Source organism: Pinus tabuliformis, chromosome 4_1 (genome assembly GCF_031772625.1).
Source record: "Pinus tabuliformis cultivar Carrire ecotype Pingquan chromosome 4_1, CPIR1, whole genome shotgun sequence".
Taxonomy (NCBI): Eukaryota; Viridiplantae; Streptophyta; class Pinopsida; order Pinales; family Pinaceae; genus Pinus; species Pinus tabuliformis.
The window spans coordinates 2712237-2735796 of record NC_142303.1 but is presented as its reverse complement, the minus strand read 5'-3'; the positions used below and the strand labels follow the sequence as shown (position 1 = coordinate 2735796).

General features: G+C 35.9%; 1 non-coding gene across 1 annotated transcript; it reads right to left on the bottom strand.

The window, feature by feature from the left end:
- Positions 1-21432: 21432 nt before the first annotated feature.
- Positions 21433-21506, bottom strand: TRNAV-UAC (transfer RNA valine (anticodon UAC)). The gene has a single exon. It is a non-coding gene; the product is annotated as a tRNA-Val (tRNA).
- Positions 21507-23560: the final 2054 nt, after the last annotated feature.

Here is a 23560-nt window from a genome sequence, read left to right as displayed (position 1 = left end):
GCAGCGACTAATGCATAAGCTTTGCTGTTCTTCTTTTCCCAAATGACGAGCTCTTTGTCTGAGGTAGGTTGTACTGGTTCATTGTCTCCTTCTCCGACACACACTCCTTTCCACAACTCATTGAAAATGAGGGTGTGTTTTATCATTCGGGACCATTCAGGATAGTTCTCCATGCCAGTGAGAAGTATTCCCACCATAGATATGATTGAATGCATTGTAAAATCCGAGAGCTGTCAAAATACTTCTGCTGGCAAAAAAATGTGCTTTTGTGGAAACAAAAAAAATTCTGTTGCTAAAAAAAAATGACTCTGATATCAAAGTGTATTCTGGCCCCAAACAATATATTAAACACAGTCAAACGCAGGAGCGTTAACTATGTTAGTCACTTTGAAAACAACTTTATGAAAACAACATTATAGTAGCCCAACAGCGTGGTATATAGGGAATATAGTCTATATGAAAACAATAGCCACACTAAACATTATATATAGCAGCGTATGTATGAAAACAACAGTGTATTAAAACCATCCAAAACCAGAGCAGGAATAGAATTCCGCTACGCCATTCATATACCATTGACCATTGAAAGGCGTGAATAGAATTCCGCTACGCCATTCATATACCATTGACCATTGAAAGGAACGCTACCACTGTCATAAAAATCTTCACCACATATAACATTTTAATCCATTATATGCCATGTCCATCATATAAAAGGCAATGTGAAAAAAAGACTAACACGCATATAAAGTGGTATACAGTCATAGTTTAAATTTCAACACCATTCAAAAGTACCACCGCGAGCTCTACAAAGTTCCATCGCAGATTTGGAGCAGCAACGACATCACAATTTGGGAACCATTCCACGACTCCATACCCTGTCAACTCGTTCTCTCGGCTCACAAGTTTCCATACTATGCTCCCATTCCAAGTGAGAGGTTGTGTTCAGAAAATCATGAGGGAACTGCAGCAAACTATTCCGGGTTTGATGACAAGGAAGGTTTTGGCACGGAAGAGTCTGCGTCCGAGTCAAATGACTACCGCCTGTGGGGTCTATTACGACAGGAAATTCTACCTTTTTTTTAATTTTGTACGAAGGTAAGGGTGGAGTAAGGCGCACTAACAAGAATAGTTCATTTTCCTGTAGATGAAACAAAAGGACTGGAGGCTACAGATGAGCGAAGGATTTCATAAGCCTTCTGGCAGACAAAGAGCGCAGGTAAAGGAATATGGCAGACAGAGCGCAGATAATGGAATATGGCAGACAGTGGAGTTACAAGGAGCATAAGAGCTAAAAAAGGAGCTAGCTTTGATACCACTTGTTGGGATCACAATTGTTGTTACACCAAAACCCACAAATGTTAGTAAATGGATGCATTGCCAAAGTTAACGGATCCACGAGAGGCGGTTAGTCCATGTCGCGAAACACACGAGGAGTGTTGGATTATCCAATGCCCAACAGTGACAAAGATTGTCTCAATATGAAAATCAATCATTGTCTCAACCATGGTCCAACATCGCATTATGACAAAGATTGTCTAAATATGATAACCATGGTCAACTAGGGTCAACCATGGCCAATCATGGTCAATCTTGTTCAACCATGTTCAACCATGTTTTATAAAACAAAACATGGTCATCCGTGGTCAACCATAGTCGAACAACACATTGTGATAAAGATTGTCTTGATATGAAAATCAATTATGGTTAAGCCTGGTCAACCATGGTTCAATGTCGTATTGTGACAAAGATTGTCTCAATATGAAAATCAACAATGTTTATTTTAGTGTTTATAATATTTATCTTAGGATTTATATACCTTGGGTTTATAATATTAATCCCTTCGGTTTAATATTGTTCCTTTGGTTTCATAATCCCTTAGGGTTTTAGTATTAATCCATTGGGTTTATTATTCCCTTGGCTTTATAATATCAATCCCTTGGGTTTATAATATCAATCATGGTCAACCATAGTCAATCATTGCCAACTGTGGTCAACCATGGTCAAATGTTGCATTATGACAATGATTGTCTCAATATGAAAATCGACCATGGTCAAATATGGTCCAACTTTGTATGGTGACAAAGATTGTCTTGATATGAAAATCAATCATGGTCAAGCATGGTCCAATATTGCATTGTGACAAGGATTATCTCAATATGGAAATCCACCATGGTCAACCATGTTTATTTTGGAGTTTATAATATCTATCTTAGCGTTTATATACCTTGGGTTTATAAGTTTAATCCCTTGGGTTTATTATACCCTTGGGTTTATGATATCAATCCCTTGGGTTTATTAATCTAAGGGTTCATATTCCTAGTTTTTAATATTATTCCCTTAGGTTTATAATCCCTTGAGTTTTTAGTATTAAACCATTGAGTTTATTATTCCCTAGGGTTTATAATATCGATCATGGTCAACCATGTTTTATAAATTCAATCATGGTCAACCATCGTCAACCATATTTTGTAAAATTAATCGTGGTCAACCATGGTTAATCATGGTCAACCATGCTCCTATGTTGCATTGTGACAAATATTGTCTCAATATGAAAATCAATCATTGTCTCAACCATTGTCCACCATGGTCAAATGTCACATTGTGACAAATATTGTCTTGATATAAAAATCAACCACAGTTAAGCATGGTCAACCATGATCCAATGCCGCATTATGACAAGGATAGTCTCAATATGAAAATCAACCATGGTCAACCATGTTTATTTTAGTGTTTACAATATTTAGCTTATGGTTTATATAGCTTGGGTTTATAATATTAGTCCCTTGGGTTTCATATTATCCCCTTGGGTACATAATCCCTTGGGGTTTTAGTACTAATCCCTTGGGTTTATAATATCAAACATGGTCAACCATGGTCAATCATAGGCAACTATGGTCAACCATGATTGAATGTTGAATTGTGATAATGGTTGTCTCAATATGAAAATAAATCACGGCCAACCATTTTCCAATGTCACATTGTGACAAAGATTTTCTCGTTATGAAAATCAATCATGGTCAACCATGGTCCAATGTTGCATTATTAGAAGGATTGTCCCGATAAGGAAATCAACCATGGTCAACCATCTTTATTTTACTGTTTATAATATTTATTGGAGGGTTTATATACCTTGGGTTTATAATTTTTACTCTTTGGGTTTATTATTCCCTTGGGTTTATAATATCAATCCCTTGGTTTATTAATCTAAGGGTTCATATTCCTAGGGTTTAATGTTGGCATTATGAGATAAGTGTTGTCCTTGATGGCAAACCTCACTGATGACAAATCATAGTACAGAAGGTCAGCAGCAAGGAATTGATGATCAGACTATAAGAAGAAGAGAAAGTTCATACACGCAGGTTCGTTAAGCCCAAGTCGCGTGTACACGCAGTTTGGCTTCAGCAAAAGCGCGTGTATGTGGAAAAGTACCTTTGGTCCATGGCGGTTATTCCTTGGAAGTTGTGCCTATGGTTTTGGACCTTGGCATCTCGGCGGACGTGTTGATCCCTAGTTTTGAAGTTGATGGTTTTGGATTTCTATGGTTTTGGCTCTTGGTATTGAACAAGGCCTAAGGCTATATAAGGAGAAGGAAATCATTAGGCAGTGTATCTGAAATGTCTTGAATATCTGATGAAGCATTAGATCTAGTATGCAGGTTATGGGTTGATGATGCATTGCTTGATCTGAGCTAAGGAGAGATCTCATCGGTTGATGGAGAACAAGATCTAAGGAGAGATCGGGATCAAATGGTTTGAAATGAACTATCTTTATGATGCTTATTCTAGATCTACATACTGACGCATGTATTGTTCTATAAGTATTATGAGTATGATTGATGTCTGGTACAGCTGCAAGTTATGAGAAATTATTTTTAGATCTGTACGCGGGTTGTCTTTGGCAAAAGCGCGTATACACGCGGGTTTGATTCATCGAAGTAGCGTATACATTGTAAAGCTTGATATTTGAAGTTGCAGATGGGTCAGATGGTTATTACAGAGTTCTGTGTCTGCTCTGTGTTCTGGTGACAGTGTTGTTAACAGGGTTTCAGTGATTCAGAGTTTGATGATTGTTTTTATCTTCAATGATAGTTATGGGTCCAATATGAAAATTGGATGAAATGTGGCCTTTCAGATTATGTGTTGTGCTTCAGTGTATCCAGTCTAAAAATTGATGAAACGTGGTACCTGGAGGAGAGAAGATTGTAGGCAAGCACCTACGTACTAGTATCTAAGCTAGTACAAAAGCTAAGGGAGATCTTTGGAGTATTGTAGCAGGTAGCAGCCTGTGTACTAGTAAATGGATCGGCTAGTACAAAAGCAAAGGGGGTTGTAGCTCCCGTACTGGTATAAGACTGCACCAGTACAAATATTGTAAAAGTATTTTCTTATTAAGAAGAAGATTGAGATGACTTGCAGCAGGTGGTTTTCACCCACATTGGGTTTCCACCTTATATCTTTGTGTTCATGTGTGTGGCTTTTGTGTGATGATCTGTTCTGTTATACTGCACCTGTTTACTGTTAATATGGTTAATAATGTTCTGATGCATTTACTGAAGATAAGCTAACTGAATCATAAGATTTCTGGATATACGCTAGTTGCTTTAGACACAGCAGCGTGTACACGCGGGTTCACTTAACTTAAGTAGCGTATATGTTTTTGAGCATTGAAAAAGTTTTATTGATCTGATAATACTGATTCACCCCCCCTCTCAGTATTATTTCCAACAATTGGTATCAGAGCAGGTCCTTTGGTAGAAGCTTGATCGCTTGAAGGAGATCCTTGGAACAATGGGAAAGAAGCTTAAGAAGAAAGCTCATAAGAAGAAGAAGACATCTCAGAAGGACTATGACAGTGGGAGAGTCGATTGGGGATTAGGTATAAGAAGCTCTTCAGATTCAGAATCATTATCAGGTATGAATGTGTTATCCTCTAATGTTCCAGCTATATTTCCTTGTGAAAGTGATGGAAGTGATAGTGAAACTACTGAACATGCCTTTATGGGTGAGCAAGAAAAGTATCAAATAGAGGCAGTATTTAGAAGGCTTACGGACAAAGTTAAAGATCAACAAGATCTATTGAACAAAAGGGAATGTGCTTTCAAAGAAGAAGTTACCAAACTAAAGGCCCAACTAGAAGAAGGAAACAAGGTAAGAAAGCTACTCAAGGACAAGGAAGACCAATGTCAAAAATTGCAGCATGAAGTGACATCATTAAGAAAAGAAGTCAACGAAAGAAGCACAACCATCAAGAAACTCAAAGATAGATCCAGCTACTATGAAAATCTTGAAGCTACAATCCTCTCACTAAAAGGAGATCTTGAAGAATCAAAGAAGCAGAATACAGATCTACTCCAAGCTATTGCAAAACAAGAAAACGAAGTCACCAGCTTAAAATCTCAACTAGAATGTGCCTTCCGAGTTCGTCAAATGCAGCAGGATCTGAATGAAGAAAAAGAAAAGGAGATTCTCAAACTAAGGCATCAATTGGAAGAAGGAAGGAAAGATGGAGAAGACATGAAGAAGCAATGTCTAGAAAAGGAGGAACAACTTCAAGTTGATGTAAATATCTTGAAAGGTAAATTAGAAGAAAAGGATAAACTTTTGAGATTTCAAGATAGTACTAAAGCCTTGGATGATATTCTTAGTAGTCAAAGGTCTCCTGCTATCAAGACTGGTCTTGGTTTTCATGAATCTGTTGAAGGTGAATCTAGCTCACAAGGTGAGGCAAGGAACCCTAAAGAGAAAACCAAAATGATCAACAAGGAGATGAAAGGTCAATCCCATCAACAAGCAAGGAAAGAGACTCCTCAAAGAAAATCTTTTACTCCTCCTATGAATAATGTTGAATGTTATGTATGTCATAATCTTGGACATGTTGCAGCTAGATGTAGAAGAAGAAGGGTTCAAGACCATCATGCAGAAAGATCATCACACTCAAGGTACTTTAATGGATATTGCTTTGCTTGCAATATGTTTGGTCACAAAGCTGCTGATTGCTACAGGAGGAATATGAAACATGTAAGATGTTATGCATGTAACAAGCTTGGACATATAGCAAAGGAATGCAGGAACAAAGGATGGACATCACACCAAAAGGAGAAAACCTCATCACACTTGAAGATATGGAGGAAGAAGGAAGTACAGTCAGCACAATGTACTGAGACACAGCACAGCACAGACATATCAGACTCAGGGGGAGCTGAAAGTGTAAACCTTCAGTGTCCTGAATCTCATACGCAAGTTCCTTAAAGGGAAGTCGCGTATATACGCGAGTTAGACACTGCAAAGTCGCGTATATGTCAGTCTGAGGAAAAGCAGTGGGGACAGGCTCAGAAAAGGGATCTGATATGATTCAGTCTATTATTTGCTCTAATTGGTTACAGTCTGCTGAGGATGTGTGGAAATGTTTTGTTACTTGTATGATGTCTAGAAGTGTTTTGATCCTAACTTGAGGATGATGATGTTTTGATGCTTACTGCTGATATATGCATGATCAGATCTAACAGATGGCACTGGTTGAGGGGGAGCATATGCCTTTAGTAATTCATTGTTGGCATTATGGTCCTTGGTGATGATTCTTATATGACTAAATGATATATCTTGCTATGATAAACTCTCATATGATTCTTGAAGTTACATAGAAGATGTTCAGATCAGATTTATGGTTGTTTCTTTGATGATGCATATATGGTGCTTACATGGTGATCTTCATAAGGACAAGGAGAAGTACAAAGCTTGAATACACATCTTCCTCACTTGATGATGAGTCACTCATATTCTGCTGTTGTCATATGCATAAAGATCATACAGTTATGATGCAGGCACTCATGTGGATAAGGATTGTTGCTGATGATGATATCAAGAAGCTTTGTCAAAAGATTTGAGCTCAAGATACATAGTGTTGATACATGGATGACTCCTCAAAGTTGCTTTGTTGGAGACATGGTGATGAGTTCTTATCTATATGATGATAGGTTGATACTTACATATGTTGGTTGATGCAGATGTTCCCAAGTAATGATACTTGGATCATGTAGAGCTTGATGAAATGGCTATGGTGGTTTCACACATATGAATGACTCTGAATTCTGTTCAAAGGGATGAATTGATGCAGACTTACCTTGTTATAGGTTGATGACTTATTCTCTACAGGACATTTACAGGTTGCTGATATGGAAATTGGTATACGCGAGTTGGATAAGGACAATCCGCGTATATACGCTTGTTTATGTGGATGCAGACGCGTATATGGAGTTTTTGAAGGAAATCAGCAGGGACAGATGTTGGTTGCAGAAATTCTGATATGGATCTAACAGAGATCATCTGGTACAGGTTCAGAGGGAGCAGATAATCTTCCAATGATGCATTGTTGGCATTATCTTAAAGCTTTTGGTTCTGGTTCACATTTGTTGTTGGCTTCAGGTGGAACAAAGGCGAGAGGAGAATAGAAGGATCTCTTGGTTGCTGATCTGAATGGTGATTATCAGATGCTTCTGGTGACTTTCATAAGTCTTGATCTAGTTCTTTCGTCTCTATGTCATATATCTCTTTTGTGGTATCTCTTTCATGGTGTCAAGGTCATGTAACGGCCTATTTTGGTTTCCCCACTATGCCTGGGATGATTGATGCAATATTATTGGTTGCCATATGTAAACTTTTGATGTATCCCCACTTGGTTGGGTGGATGAGTCAATTTTTGTATATCCTCACTTAGTTGAGAGATGGATGTATGTATGAGTCTTTGGTGATAGGAAGGTCTTTTATGATGTATAGAGTCATGTTCTTCTTGAAGAACATCTTTTGCAGATCTTGCCTACAGTCAGGAAGAGCATGTACAACACACTTCAGCGGTACAGAGATTCAGCATGTACTCAGGGGGAGCATGGACAGATTGGTACACCTTGGCATATACAAAGGGGGAGACTATTCAGAGATTTCAACAGGTACTCAGGGGGAGTATGGACAGTGGAATGATTCAGCAAAGGAAGAGAATATCTTGGTCCACCCTTTGCCCTTGATGTCAAAGGGGGAGAGTGATTTGGTGTTGTTGCCATCAAGTCCAAAGGGGGAGATTGTTGGCATTATGATGCATGTGTTGTACTTGATGGCAACCCTCTCATAGAGCATTATGATGCATGTGTTGTACTTGATGGCAACCCTCTCATAGAAGAATATCTCACTCATGTATAACTGGGTGAATCTTCAGAAGAGATATCAGATGTGACCGATGGAGGACAGCTCAAAGGAATCAGATGATGAATCTTCAGAAGAGATATCAGATGTGACTGATGGAGGACAGCTCAAAGGAATCAGATGATAGTTCTAAGTGTGACAAGTTAGCTTTGCCATCAAGTCCAAAGGGGGAGATTGTTGGCATTATGAGATAAGTGTTGTCCTTGATGGCAAACCTCACTGATGACAAATCATAGTACAGAAGGTCAGCAGCAAGGAATTGATGATCAGACTATAAGAAGAAGAGAAAGTTCATACACGCAGGTTCGTTAAGCCCAAGTCGCGTGTACACGCAGTTTGGCTTCAGCAAAAGCGCGTGTATGTGGAAAAGTACCTTTGGTCCATGGCGGTTATTCCTTGGAAGTTGTGCCTATGGTTTTGGACCTTGGCATCTCGGCGGACGTGTTGATCCCTAGTTTTGAAGTTGATGGTTTTGGATTTCTATGGTTTTGGCTCTTGGTATTGAACAAGGCCTAAGGCTATATAAGGAGAAGGAAATCATTAGGCAGTGTATCTGAAATGTCTTGAATATCTGATGAAGCATTAGATCCAGTATGCAGGTTATGGGTTGATGATGCATTGCTTGATCTGAGCTAAGGAGAGATCTCATCGGTTGATGGAGAACAAGATCTGAGGAGAGATCGGGATCAAATGGTTTGAAATGAACTATCTTTATGATGCTTATTCTAGATCTACATACTGACGCATGTATTGTTCTATAAGTATTATGAGTATGATTGATGTCTGGTACAGCTGCAAGTTATGAGAAATTATTTTTAGATCTGTACGCGGGTTGTCTTTGGCAAAAGCGCGTATACACGCGGGTTTGATTCATCGAAGTAGCGTATACATTGTAAAGCTTGATATTTGAAGTTGCAGATGGGTCAGATGGTTATTACAGAGTTCTGTGTCTGCTCTGTGTTCTGGTGACAGTGTTGTTAACAGGGTTTCAGTGATTCAGAGTTTGATGATTGTTTTTATCTTCAATGATAGTTATGGGTCCAGTATGAAAATTGGATGAAATGTGGCCTTTCAGATTATGTGTTGTGCTTCAGTGTATCCAGTCTGAAAATTGATGAAACGTGGTACCTGGAGGAGAGAAGATTGTAGGCAAGCACCTACGTACTAGTATCTAAGCTAGTACAAAAGCTAAGGGAGATCTTTGGAGTATTGTAGTAGGTAGCAGCCTGTGTACTAGTAAATGGATCGGCTAGTACAAAAGCAAAGGGGGTTGTAGCTCCCGTACTGGTATAAGACTGCACCAGTACAAATATTGTAAAAGTATTTTCTTATTAAGAAGAAGATTGAGATGACTTGCAGCAGGTGGTTTTCACCCACATTGGGTTTCCACCTTATATCTTTGTGTTCATGTGTGTGGCTTTTGTGTGATGATCTGTTCTGTTATACTGCACCTGTTTACTGTTAATATGGTTAATAATGTTCTGATGCATTTACTGAAGATAAGCTAACTGAATCATAAGATTTCTGGATATACGCTAGTTGCTTTAGACACAGCAGCGTGTACACGCGGGTTCACTTAACTTAAGTAGCGTATATGTTTTTGAGCATTGAAAAAGTTTTATTGATCTGATAATACTGATTCACCCCCCCTCTCAGTATTATTTCCAACATTTAATATTATTCCCTTGGGTTTTTAGTATTAATCCCTAAGGTTTATTATTCTCTTGGGTTTATAATGTCAATAACTAAAGTTTATTATTCCCTTGGGTTTATAATATCGGTCATGGTCTACCATCGTCAACCACATTTTATAAAATCAATTGTGGTCAACCATGGTTAATCATGGTCTGCCATGCTCCTACATGAGATTATGACAAAGGTTTTTTCAATATGATAATCATGGTCAACCATGATAAGTCATTATCAATCATGATCAACCTTGGTAAACCATATTCAACAATGTTTTATACAATCAAACATTGCCATCTATGGTCAATCATGGTCAACCATGGTCGAACGCCGCATTGTGATAAAGATTGTCTTATGAAAATCAACCACGGTTAAGCATGGTCCAACGTCGCATTGTGACAAGGATTGTCTCGATACTAAAATCAACCATGGTTAGCCATGTTTATTTTAGTGTTTATAATATTTATCTTAGGGTTTATAATATTAGTCCCTTGAGTTTAATATTATTCCCTTGGTTTCATAATCCCTAGGGGTTTTACTATTAATCCCTTGGGTTTATAATATCAATCCCTTGGGTTTATTATTCCATTGGACTTATAATATCAATCATGGTCAACCATGGTAACTCATAACTAACCATGGTCAACAACAATCGAATTTATAATTAAAAATTAAAAATTAATAATAAATTAACAATTAAATATTATTATAATCATTTTACAATAATTATTGTTATTAGCAAATAATTATTATTATTATTTAATATTACTACCATTATCAAATAAGTATTATTTTTAAATAATTAATTTATATTACATAATAATTGTTATTAATTATAATGATAATAATAATATTTTTTATTGTAATAGTTCTTTTTGTAATATATATTTTTATTATTATATATTTATTAATGGTAGATACAAATGAAGTCTTTTACGTACATATTAATATTTTTAATGTGATTGTGCTAGTAAATAATGATATCAAAAGTTTTTGGATGAGTTTTAAATTTCAAACCCAAAAATATCAAATAAAATGTAATAGTATTTGATTTCAAATTTTGCTTTGTGAAGTTATATTTGGAGTTTACATTTTGTGTTTATGGTAATTCAAATAATAGTAATATCTTTTGGATTTTGAATTTTTTTTATGCCGACAAAAGTTTTAATCATGGCTTAGGGATTGTATTAGTATTTACGAAGGAGAAGGCCCTTTTGTCTCCTTTCAATTGGCATTGAATCGTTTCTTTTTGCGTATAGTATTTGAATACACAATATTGATGGAGTGAAAACTTCAGGGTGTGGAAGAAGGCTCTTGGTGGATTGTCGAGACAAAAAATGTCGTGGCTATTGTTGTTAGCGAAGGTATGCTTCAAGGTATTACTGATGACACTCGTTTTTTTCTCATAAGGCACTTTCATTAGAAATGAGTTATAAAATATCATGGCATCATTACTGTATCAAGCGTTTATGCGAATTGCTGGAGTATTGATTAATATTTCTTTTGGAACTTTTGATTTTCAACTAGGAGATTGCAATAAGTTTTGTTTTAAGATAGCCATGAAGTATTGAAGAAAAAAGTAAAGTTTGAGCATATCATGTTAATTCCATGAGCATAATAATTTTATGGATTTTTAATTTTGCTTTATGAAGTTGCATTTTGGGTTTACGGTAATTCAAATATGAGTAACATCGTTGGATTTTTCATTTTTTAATGCCAACAGAAGTTTTGATTGTGGGTTAAGGATTGTGTTAATATTTACTATATCCAAAATTCAAATATGATTGGCTTTATTCACAAAAGTTGATTAGCATATAAATGATCAAAAATGATGTCTTCGGCGTATATCAATCACATTCACTAATGTGATTGCATTTTAAGTGTAATATGCAACGTTGCTGCTTAGTACCTGCTTCTTATTCAAAAAATAGTTGAAAGCAAAAGTTATTGTACATAAGACAAAAAAAATATTACTATCATGTAAAAAATTGTCTATATTTATAGCCCTTTTTAACATATTTTTCTAGGTAGATTGCTATGTTGAGTAGCAAAGTTATTTTTATATTTGCTATGTTAAAAGGAGAAGAAAATCAACTTTTATATTGATTCTATACATAAAGCTATCATTATAAAGGTAGATGAAGTTGTTTTATAAATAAAATGTTAAAATATAGAAGTTATAAATAAATTAAATTGAAATAGTAATACTTATTTTTGGCCACCTTTATTCCTTTGAAATTTTCCCTAAACATACCGTATATATATGATTATAAAAAATAGAATATATAGAGAATAGTAAATATTATTAACTATATATATATATATATAATTGGTGTAATATGATTATTAAACAGGTGAAGAACAAAAAAAAAAATTTACTTTTATTTCGAAATAAAATTTTAAAATATATATAAATTAAACAATTTTTTTTGGTAAGTTGAAGAGTTTTTATTAATCAAAAGGCATATACAAGGATGTAAAAATGCATATGGTCTCACCCTGACCAGGTTTGTTGACCAAGGTAATAACCATACAACATACAAAAAGAAAAAGTGTCACTTGAGAGGTTTAGAGCATTAGAGGCCCAACATTCTAGAAAAATAAAAGAACAAGAAACACACTAGTGGAAATATTCAGTTGTCGGAGGTGATTGACGCAAGGTTTTTTGGCCCAGTACCTAGGGGAGGCGGAGGGTGATACAGGCATTTGACATGGTGCTCAAATTGAGCAAGCCAAGTTTCCAGTTTTTCAACCTTTTCCATCAGAAAATTCTACCCGTGCCAAACCACTACCACCCTTTCGCGAACATGGATCTAATACCAACTTCATATGTAATTGAAATTAGCACAATAAAACTAACATTCAATAACAAATCAAGTTGGTATCAGAGCAAAGGTTGATTTTCTTGATTGCTTGAGTTTTGTGTAAGTAGGGTTTTAATGGTTGCAAAATTGTGATGCTTACAAGGTTAAAGTTGCAGAGAGGAGAAGGGAAATTGTTGGTTGCAACTCCTGAGGTAATTCCCACAAGAAGGAGAGCCACAAGGCCACAATATCCACTGCCCAAAGTTCCAATTCCAGCTGCACTTGAAACACCTCAAGTTTTGCCTTGAATTGAGATTGAAGAGGTGCAAGTAGTACTAGTTTATGAGCCTAAATCCACAACCATTATGTCTGGAGAAAGAGAGCCTGAAGGTCCTTCTTCAAAAGAGGAAGAATTCAAGAAATATTTCTATACTTTAACTGAGATGGTTAAAGTCCAATATGAAGAGAGGAATACTAGAATGGTTGGAGGAAGTTTTAAGCCTCCACATGGGGAAGGAAGCTCAGAGGATAAAAAAGATGAGAAGAAGGATTCAAAGGGTAGTGGAGGAAAGCCACCTCCATCTCCACCATCTTCATCATATTACTCATCATCTTCATCATCACATATAGCATCATCTTCCACTACCACCACCGAAATTGCCCATACTCATTCAAAAACCCCAAAACGAAAAAACTCCCTTACTCAAATTGGACATTAAGTTTGAACTTCCCATGTACAATGGTGAAGTGAATGCAGAAAAGTTAGACAACTGGATTAGACAATTGGAGGTATACTGTAGAATTCAGAATCTTCAAGAAGATGTCATAAAGATCCAATTGGCTTCATTGAGGCTAGAAGGAGCATCATTAGTCTGGTGGGAAGCAAAGACTCAATAGGAAATGCGAATTCATGGTAAGATATCCATTTCTTGAGTTGAATTTGTTTTTGCAATTAAAAGATAGTTTTACCCTTTAGCATATATGCAAAAAGCCATTATGAGTTAGCAAAATTTTAGGCAGCTCAAAGGCCAAATAGTCCAAGACTATACCCAGGAGTTTAGAAAGAGGGCTTTGTTGTTAGGAGTAAATTTAAATTCCCAAGATACACTGTTGAAATATATTGGGGGTTTACATTCCTATTTGAAACATACTATCCTTATGTTCAATCCAAGCAATTTGGATGAGGTATGTGTGCAAGCCACACACCTTGAAGCAAGGGGAAATAACATTGAGGAAGAGTGTAGTAAGAAGAAGCCTTTAAAGGGTAAGGAGAAAGAGAAGGGGGTAAAATGGAAGGGAAAGAAGAATACAAGTGTGAATAAAGAAGGGGAGAAAACCATATGCCAACATTGTTCCAAAGCTGGGAATGATAAAGCCCATTGTTGGAAATTACATCCCAAACTAAGGCCTAAGAAACAAAACAATAAGGGAAAAAAAAGACGACCTCTACCACCCAACATGACCTTGGATCAGATTCTGGTGATGAGACCAAGATTTCAGCCATGATCACAAAAGGAAAAGAAGTTGTTGCAAGCACTAGTTCCTCACACAGTCAAAACAACACTCCAAATGAAGAATCAAGAATAGATTTGTTTCATGTAAGGGTGATTTCAAATCATACAAAGATTGATGCATTATTCGATAGTGGATCACAATCAAACTTAATTTCAAAAAACTTGGTCAAAAAGCTCAACCTTGAAATTCTACCTCATCATAAGCCATATCCATTGGGTTGGATAGTAAATAATGAAAATTTACAGGTTATAAGGAAGTGTTTATTCAAGTTCACCATTATTGAAAAGTTCATTGATGAGTTTGAGTTAGATGTAGTTCCACTTGACATCTCAAGATTCATTTTGGGTAGTCCATATTTGTATGATATGAAAGCAGTATTTTATCACCATGAAAACAAATACTTATTGCTCAAGAATGGGCTGGAGTACATTATGAGAGCCCATCGCAAAAAGTTGAACATTTCTCTGGTTAATGCTGGGTAGATGAAAAGACTAGTAAATGCAAGTAAAATTTTTGTGCTTCTCATGATTAAGAAAAAGAATGATATTGATTATGAATCTTTTGAAGGTTATGATGACAAATTGAAATATGATTTGTTTGATGTGGTAAGCGAGCATGGCGAAATGTTTCAAGAACCAAAGGGGTTACCTCCCAAGAGGGGAATTCAACATGAGATACAATTGCAACAAGATGTTCCACTTCCAAACATTGGCATGTATTGCATGTCGATTATGGAGAGCATGGAAATCAAGAATAAAATTCAAGAATTGCTGAACAAAGGTATCATACGCCCATCTACTTTTCCATGTGGTTCACCCATTTTCTTGGTGCCAAAGAAGGATGGAACTTGGCACATGTGTGTGGATTTCGGTGCATTGAACAAAATCACAGTAAAGAATCATTATCCACTCCCATGACTTGATGATTTAATTGATCAGTTGAGGTATGCAAAGTATTTCACTAAGTTAGACTTACGAAGTAGTTATCATCAAGTTAGAATAGCTGAAGAGGACATTTGGAAAACCACATTTAAAACTAAACAAGGACTGTTTGAGTGGCTTGTTATGCCTTTCAGTCTTACAAATGCTCCAGCTACTTTCATGGGAGTTATGAATGATCTATTGAGACCATTTCTAGATGGCTTTGTCATTGTGTACTTAGATGATATACTTATATTTAGCAAATCTAGAGATGAACATATCATGCATATAAACAAAGTACTTGATGTCTTGAGAAAAGAACATTTTTTTTAAAGATGTCAAAGTGTGAATTTGGCAACACTTCTTTAGTGTATTTGGGACACATTGTTGGGGGAGGTGAGCTGAAGATAGACCCCTCTAAAGTTGAGATCATTCTAAATTGGCTCAAGCCCAATACAGTTACAGAGGTAAGAAGCCTTTTAGGGGAAGCACAATTTTGGAGAAAGTTTATTGCTAATTTTTCTTCCATTGCAGCTCCATTACATGCATTGACAAGTGTTAAGAAAGTATTCCATTGGGGAGATGTACAACAGGAAGCATTTGATGATTTGAAGCAAAAGATCAGTTTAGCACTGGTATTGGCTCTTCCAGATCTTAGAAAGCCATTTGAGATTCAAACGGATGCAAGTGATTATGCCATGGGAGTAGTTCTTATGCAGCATGGTAAGCCCATTTCATTTCATTCTGAAATTTTTAATGGAGTTGTCACTAACTATCCCACTTATGACAAAGAGCTTTACGCATTAGTACAAAGTGTTAAAAAATGGAAACACTACTTGATGGGAAAGGAGACCATTATCCATACCGACCATCAACCATTGTAGTACTTACAGTCATAGTCAAAGTTACAACAGTCATGACATTTCAGATGGATGGGTTTTATACAACAGTTTCATTTGGTTATCAGGTATAAAAAGGGAATCTACAATAAGGTAGTTGATATGCTCTCAAGACCTATTGTAAATTCATCTATTATACTCAAGTAAAATTCTATTTTACATGAAATTTACATTGAACAATATGCATATGATAGTGAATTTCAAGATGTGTATGCAAGCTTGAGTCAAGGAAACCAAATTGAAGAGTTGGATTATCATGTACATAATAGTTTTTTGTATCACTTGGTCAAGTTGTGTATTCCACATAGAGAAAGAAACAATATCATAAGAGAGGCACACACTTTATTGATTGTTGGACACTTTGGTGTAGGAAAGACAGTAGTGAATCTCCAAAGGTATTGTTATTGGCCACACATGTTTGATGATGTTTCTCGTTTCATAAGAGGATGCACTTTGTGTGCAACAAGTAAGCCTAACAATAGGAAACTTGGATTATACACTCCACTTCTGGTACCTTCAAATCCATGGGAGAGTATCTCAATGGATTTTGTAGGAGGTCTTCCATTGTCAAGGAAAGGTCATGATTTCTTGTATGTAGTTGTATACAGGTTCAACAAAATGTGTATACTAACACCATGTAAAAAGAAAACAGTTGAACAAACAACTCATCTTTTCTTCCAAAACATTTGGGTTCATTTTGGTCTTCCTACTTCCATTGTAAATGATCGAGATTCTCGATTTGTTGGGAATTTTTGGTCAAATTTATGGGACATGATGAACACAAAGTTGAAGAAGAGTACAACCTTTCATCTACAAACAGATATACAAACCGAGGTGGTCAACAGAACAATCATTCATCTTCTTAGAGGATATTGCAGCAAACATCCCAAGTTGTGGGATGAACAGTTGCATTACATACAACGTGCATACAACAGGGCAAATAATTCTTCCACAAACACATCGCCATTTGAGGCATGTTTTGGGTACTTTCCAAGTTGTCATTGGACTTCATCTTTGAGAAAGATGTCGCCATCGATGGTCACAACGACATCAATAAGGCAAGAAATTTCATAGAGAAAATTCAGTTGATACATCACATAGTACAGGAACAGTTGGAAAAGAGTCAAAGAAGCTACAAGGCAAGGCATGACAAACACTGGGTTGATCACAAATTTCATGTTGGAAACAAAGTTTGGTTATATATTAGCAAAGAGAGACTTTAAAGGGAAGGTAAAAAACTTAAGCCAATCCATTATGGTCCTTTTAAAATTCTGGAAAAGATTGGTAACAATGCATTTAAGCTTGATTTGCCTCCTTATATGCAAATATACTCTATTGTTAATGTTGAGAATTTGAGATTGTTTGAGCCTCCTTTGATTGATGATCAAGGAGAGCATGTTCAGCTGCCATCAATAGATGATTTCTCACCAGAATATCTTGATGAACTTTAGCAGGATCTCATACTTGACAGAAGAACCAGAACTTCGAAGAGAGGGAATGTCGAATACCTTAGAGTGGGACTCAAGGGACAAAAGCCTTCTAAATCCAATGGTTGCAGATCGAGAAGGTGAGGGAGTTGTATCCTCACCTGCTGAACAATTGATAGTATCTTTTGGGGTCCAAAAGGCTTCTAGTGGGGAGGAATGATCAGACGCTCAATATTTAGCACAAAAATCAAAGTTCTCAGAATGGATTGAAACCTTAATGCTCGCGTCCGTAATGGAAAAACAATCCTAACACAACTTGTTTAGTTCGTATGAGGAAGTTATTGAGTTCTGTTCACTTTGCTAAACATGCAAAATTTTGAAAAAAAAAATGTCGAGTCATTGCATAGTCAACAGTCCGTACTGCTGACATGGCAAGTGATTAGGGAGAGTCAACCCTGGTCAACGGATCAATTGGAGCACGCCAAGTGTCAGATTTTTATTGGTTGTTAGAGGTGGTGACATGGCACGTTTATATTGGTTAATGGTGTTCCAATGAGGAGGGACAAGTGGCAAGCCCGGAGGCCACCACGTTTCCCTCCCTAAAGGACCTGGCTCGACACAGTTCATCAAAATTTTATGGAGGCATCGGGGTTCGACCCCGCAACCTCTGCTACATAGTCCATGACTCTTAACTGTATTCGCTATATATTGGATCTTAGCCATATAGCGTTTCATATATATTTAAACTTTAATGTTTTTGGAGTGGGCGGTTAGGAGGGCCAGCCTGCGGGCAAACTCTCCCCAAGTGAATGTGACAACTCACATCAAACAGTAACATGAAACAGTTAACATAGACGACGACTCCAATTATCAACAAAACCATTAACATTTTTGTTATACCATGTGACACCTCTGCAGAGACCGTCAAGGTTACGGTTTCAGAACCGTTGGGCAAATCGTGCCAAAAGCCGTTACATGTGAAGGCTCCAACAGAAAAGGATTATGGTTAGGTGGTGGTCAATTAACCTGGTGGCCAATGTTAACAAACCACGACGGTTAATGCAGCATGTGACCTCCGCATAAACCTCCAGCGGTTACGGAAACGGTCAGCCTAACCATGTGGTAATTATGCGTTAATCCTCCATTAAACCACCAGTTAATATGCACTTAGCATTAATTAATCCTCCAGTGAATTGTAGTTTAACTTGGCGAGAATTCTGGCGGACCTCTAAAATCGGCGCCAACTACAAAAATAGCAGTGTTAATTGGAGTTCTTCTAGTTTTAGAGGAGATTTTCTAGGGAGAAACTGTTTGAGTCATAACTGGAGCATTTTTCGACCAAATTGAGCTTAGGAAAAGGTGTTCCTAGCTAATTTCGACATTCTGAACACATTGTTGCAGGTATCAGGAGTAATAGAGATTTGTAAACATTATTTTTTTTCCATATTGAGATAATACAGAGGCCCAAGCCATAGAAGCTGGACCAAGGAGATGTAGCCCAAGAGGGGTGAAATCCTTCATCAAAACATTGTTTTATGTGTCTATTTGATGGTTTGCTATACTTTGCATTGTTGTTGTTCAACACTTGGCTTTTAAGCTAATTTTGTCATGAATGTCACATTAAAGTTGATGTAATTTACCTGTTTACAATCACCAAACAACCTAAGGAAACCTATGCACAGGAAGCAATGAACAAGCATTTGTTTATAAATCTGTAATTAAAATTAGCACAACAAAACTAACATTTAATAATAGATCAGAGGCCTAACATTCCAGAAAACTAAAAGAACCATAAACACACTAGTGGAAATATTCAATTGTCGGAGGTGATTGACGCAGGGTTTTTTGGCCCAGTACCCAAGGGAGGCGGAGGGTGATACATGCAGTTGACATGGTGCTCAAATTAAGCAAGGCAAGTTTCCATTTTTTCAACCTTCTCCATCAACAAATTCTACCCATGTCAAACCACTACCACCTTTTCGTGAACATGGCAGTAGAAGTACTGAAGCTCCTCTAATTTGGCCATGACGACCTCGTGCTCCTCCCTGCGAGCTTGGTCAAGGGCGTCCAGTCGAATAGAGACAGATTGCACCAATTCGAGGATCACTGAGGAGAGTCCAGGCCTCCTAGAAGGTGCCCGACCTAAATTCATTGAACGTCCTTGGTTTTTGCGACCTTGATGTGTTGTAACACGTTGACGACCCTGCCCATGACCACTTACACCTGTGCTATGACCAAACTGTGACCCCCACTAGTTCCACAACCCCCATGACCAGTGCCTCTCGAGGGACCCGCGCCCCTCTTGGAGCTCCCACCTCGAACACAGATGGTACCACCCCAAGACCTAGTGATGACGGGAGAGCCTTCAGGCTTCGCCAAAGCAAGGACACGTGAGGAACGAGGGTTGGGCTTCATGATGGAACTCAGAGGGAAGTCGCAAGGTCGGAAGAAAAAGACACCCAGAACGCTACCACTTGCCACCCACAGCCAAACAGGGCTCGCCGCACACCTGAGGGAAGAGGATGACCAACACAGAAAATCCCACCACTAAGAATTCACTGCTCGATTAGAGACGAGTTGAACCAGAGTGGAAGTGAAATACCCAAGGGGGGAGAGTCATAGAAAATATCAGACACCCAAGACGAAAATAAAAAACAATGCCCCAAAGTTGATACTGACACTAGAGCCGAAGTAGAGCACTGGAGGGTGAATTGAGATGAGAGACGCTGAAGAGGGAGAGCGAGGATGCGAGAAATTAAACATAAATTTAAATAACAAAATTAATATTAATTAAATATATTTTAATTTTAAATTAATGATCTCTCTCTATATATATAATAATAATAATAAAATTTAATTAATACTTAAAAAAGAGTGTTCATGTAATAATTTAGGAAAAAGAACATGAATTCAATAGAGCATGAATCTTGACATATGTCTTATAAACTTTAGTCTCATAGACTAAATGGATATTTTTTTAATTATTAAAATTCACATAACCACAACTACAATAGTAAATGTAATTGATATACCGCTAAAGAATTATTTTCCATTATTTAGCACAACTATTTTTTACTTTTATAAACCACATCTACTAATATTATTATGATAGTATTATTATTCTAAAACTTAAATATACTAACAAAACCACAACCACATTAGTAAATAATTGATATCCATAATAATAATAATAATAATATCCATTTTTAAGGTCACAGCCAAGCCAGACACCAAATTGGTGTATGAGACCCCCTGTTTGTGGGACAAGGGACCCACCTCCGCGCAGCGATTTGACTGCTAAGTCTACGAAGGCATACATACTCTACCCCCCTTTGGTTTTGAACCTGTGACCTCTTACGAGGAAACACATGCTCTTAACCATTAGGCCCACTCAAGATTTTTCATTAAAATATTTCAAAATATATCAACCACTTAAAATAGTGTTTTGGAAGCTTGCTCTCTAAGTACCACTCCTTCGCATATTTTATTAAACTTTATCAATAAACTTTAATATTAATATTAATGATAAACCTTATTCATAAATATCATATTAAATTTAATAAACGGTTCTCCCTAATGGAATGGGATGTAATATATTATCTATGCGGTGAGCATTTAATCGGCCAAGAATATTTTAAAAATTCAAAGTGAATGACTTAAGATTTGGTAATAGGTTGCCACACATGGAAACGATAATGAAACAAAATGATGAATCGGTTTGGAACTTATCCCAAAATCAATTTATTGCTGTTTACCACATTAAATTCTAATTTTGTTTAAGGCTTGCAATCGATATTACGCAACAGATGCAAATTGTTACTGTGACCAAACTTCCAACAAAATTATCATCACTGGTAACAGAAGCGAAATGTTTGCGGCAAGGATGCAAAGCCCCGAACAGAGATGCTATGGCCAACAGGAGCGAACCCTTGAACACGTGGCATAGGCGATTCCCACTTAACCAAGACAAAAGTCGAAATCACTGGTGCTGCCCAGGTTCGAACTGGGGACCTTCAGTGTGTAAGACTGACGTGATAACCAACTACACCACAGCACCCAATGGTTAGTAACATTGTGTCAATATCTTTATAGATTTTTTACTTTAGATTTTATATTGTACAATTCAAATATAAACCATGTAAAATTCTTCTCATCAATGATTTTAAATAACAGAATTTCACAATTTCAAAAAATTATTTTTTATTTTAATTTGAGAAAATTAATTTTTAATAATTTTATTAAATGTTTTGAAAAACAAAAAACAAAAATAGCTTAGACGAAAAATGATTACAAGGTAAAGCTACGAGACAGTATAAAAATATATAAAATTAAATTTTATAGATGTAAAGTATGTATAATTAAGTTTTATTTTAAAAAGCATGAAAAAAAACAAATTTGATAAAACAAAAAGATACTTGGTAGGTGAAAAATGTGAAGATATATATCAAATATTAAACCTTCGCTATCAATGGTTTTGATTTTTATTTGAACTTAGAACATAAATATGGGTTGCAATTTAGATACATTTATGTCGGTGGTAGGCTATTTATGGTAGGTTATTTATGCGAGGGAAATTTTTATTTTCAATTCTATAGAAAAGTAAATGCGTTCTGACATGCGAGGTAAATAGCGCTCGCTCTCTTAGTGACAGCACGTGAATCGAGATAGCAGCGTGGAGAGAGAGCAAACGCTATTTACCTCTTATATCAGAACGCATTTACTTTTCTATAGAATTAGAAATAGAAGTTTCCTTTACGTGAGTCCATTACTTCCTCCCCCTTGTATCACGTCAATGACTCGATTAGTAGTTGGGGCCATTGTTTGAGAAAGGATCAATAAATGTGCGAGGACATCGAAGTAGTATCGCCAACTTCTATCGACTTCTAGTAGAGAGGACTAACCGCTCATGGTCGGATGATGTGATTTGTACATCAAAGAAACAAGGACTAAAAAAGATCCTTCCAATGAAAATAATAGATAGGTAATTATGGACACATACACAACTTTCTCGCTTAGCATTTATTGAATATGGTTTTATGTATTATAATAATGTAGATATAAATATATAAATACCAGTAAATTAAATGATTAATAAATATTTATAATATTAAAATATTTATTTTATAATTTTATAATATATTGGAAAAGATTAATATTAAAAGTATTATAAAAATCAATTAAATTGTAACATTATTTTAAATAATAATAATAATTATTAATTATAAAAAAATTTAATATATGTATAGATATATATAATTATGGAGATTTTTTATTTGTAAATAGTCCTTGTTACAATATTGTAAGTCAATAGAATGTTCTATTAATGCCACATTATGAAAACACCATAACCTATGTTCATATGATACAAGTTTTTTTTTTTTAGAAGAGAAGAAAGTGCATCACTTTTTTTTAAATAAATCTTAACCTTTGATATGTGAATGCTAATAACAATATTCTAATATTCCATGAAGGTCAAATCCCTTCCATCCACCTCACAATTATTACGTCTATTTTGGAATAGGGTTTGATAGGGATTGAAATTTCATAGAATATTCTAGCATATTCTTAGTAGTATTCATAAATCAAAGGTTGAGATTTATCTCCAAAGTACTTTTTTTCCCTTTTAATTGAATTGATAAATTAAAAAAATTGTTATATGAACAAGGGTCATATTATATGAGTTATAGCTATTTGGGCATGTGATATTGATAACCCATGGTATTGTACAAAGTCTATTTACAAATTAAGAATCTCTATCTTAAAGTGAGGGTGAATCTCCATAGTTAATAATTTTACTAAATGTTTTTTAAATGTATATATGATTAACTTATATATTATTTCTTAATCTTAAAAATAATAATAATAATAATAATAATAATAATAATAATAATAATAATAATAATTTCTTCAAATAAAGTTATTATTTAGTTGATTTTTATGATGTTTTAATTTTTGCAACATGAAGTATTTTGATGTTTATCACAGATTAATTCTTACCACCGTTACTGGCCACTTAATTTATATGGATGTATTAAATTAAAATTATTTAAGTACTATTCCAAAATAGACATTCCTATCTACTTAATAAATGAGAGCATAAACTTACACACT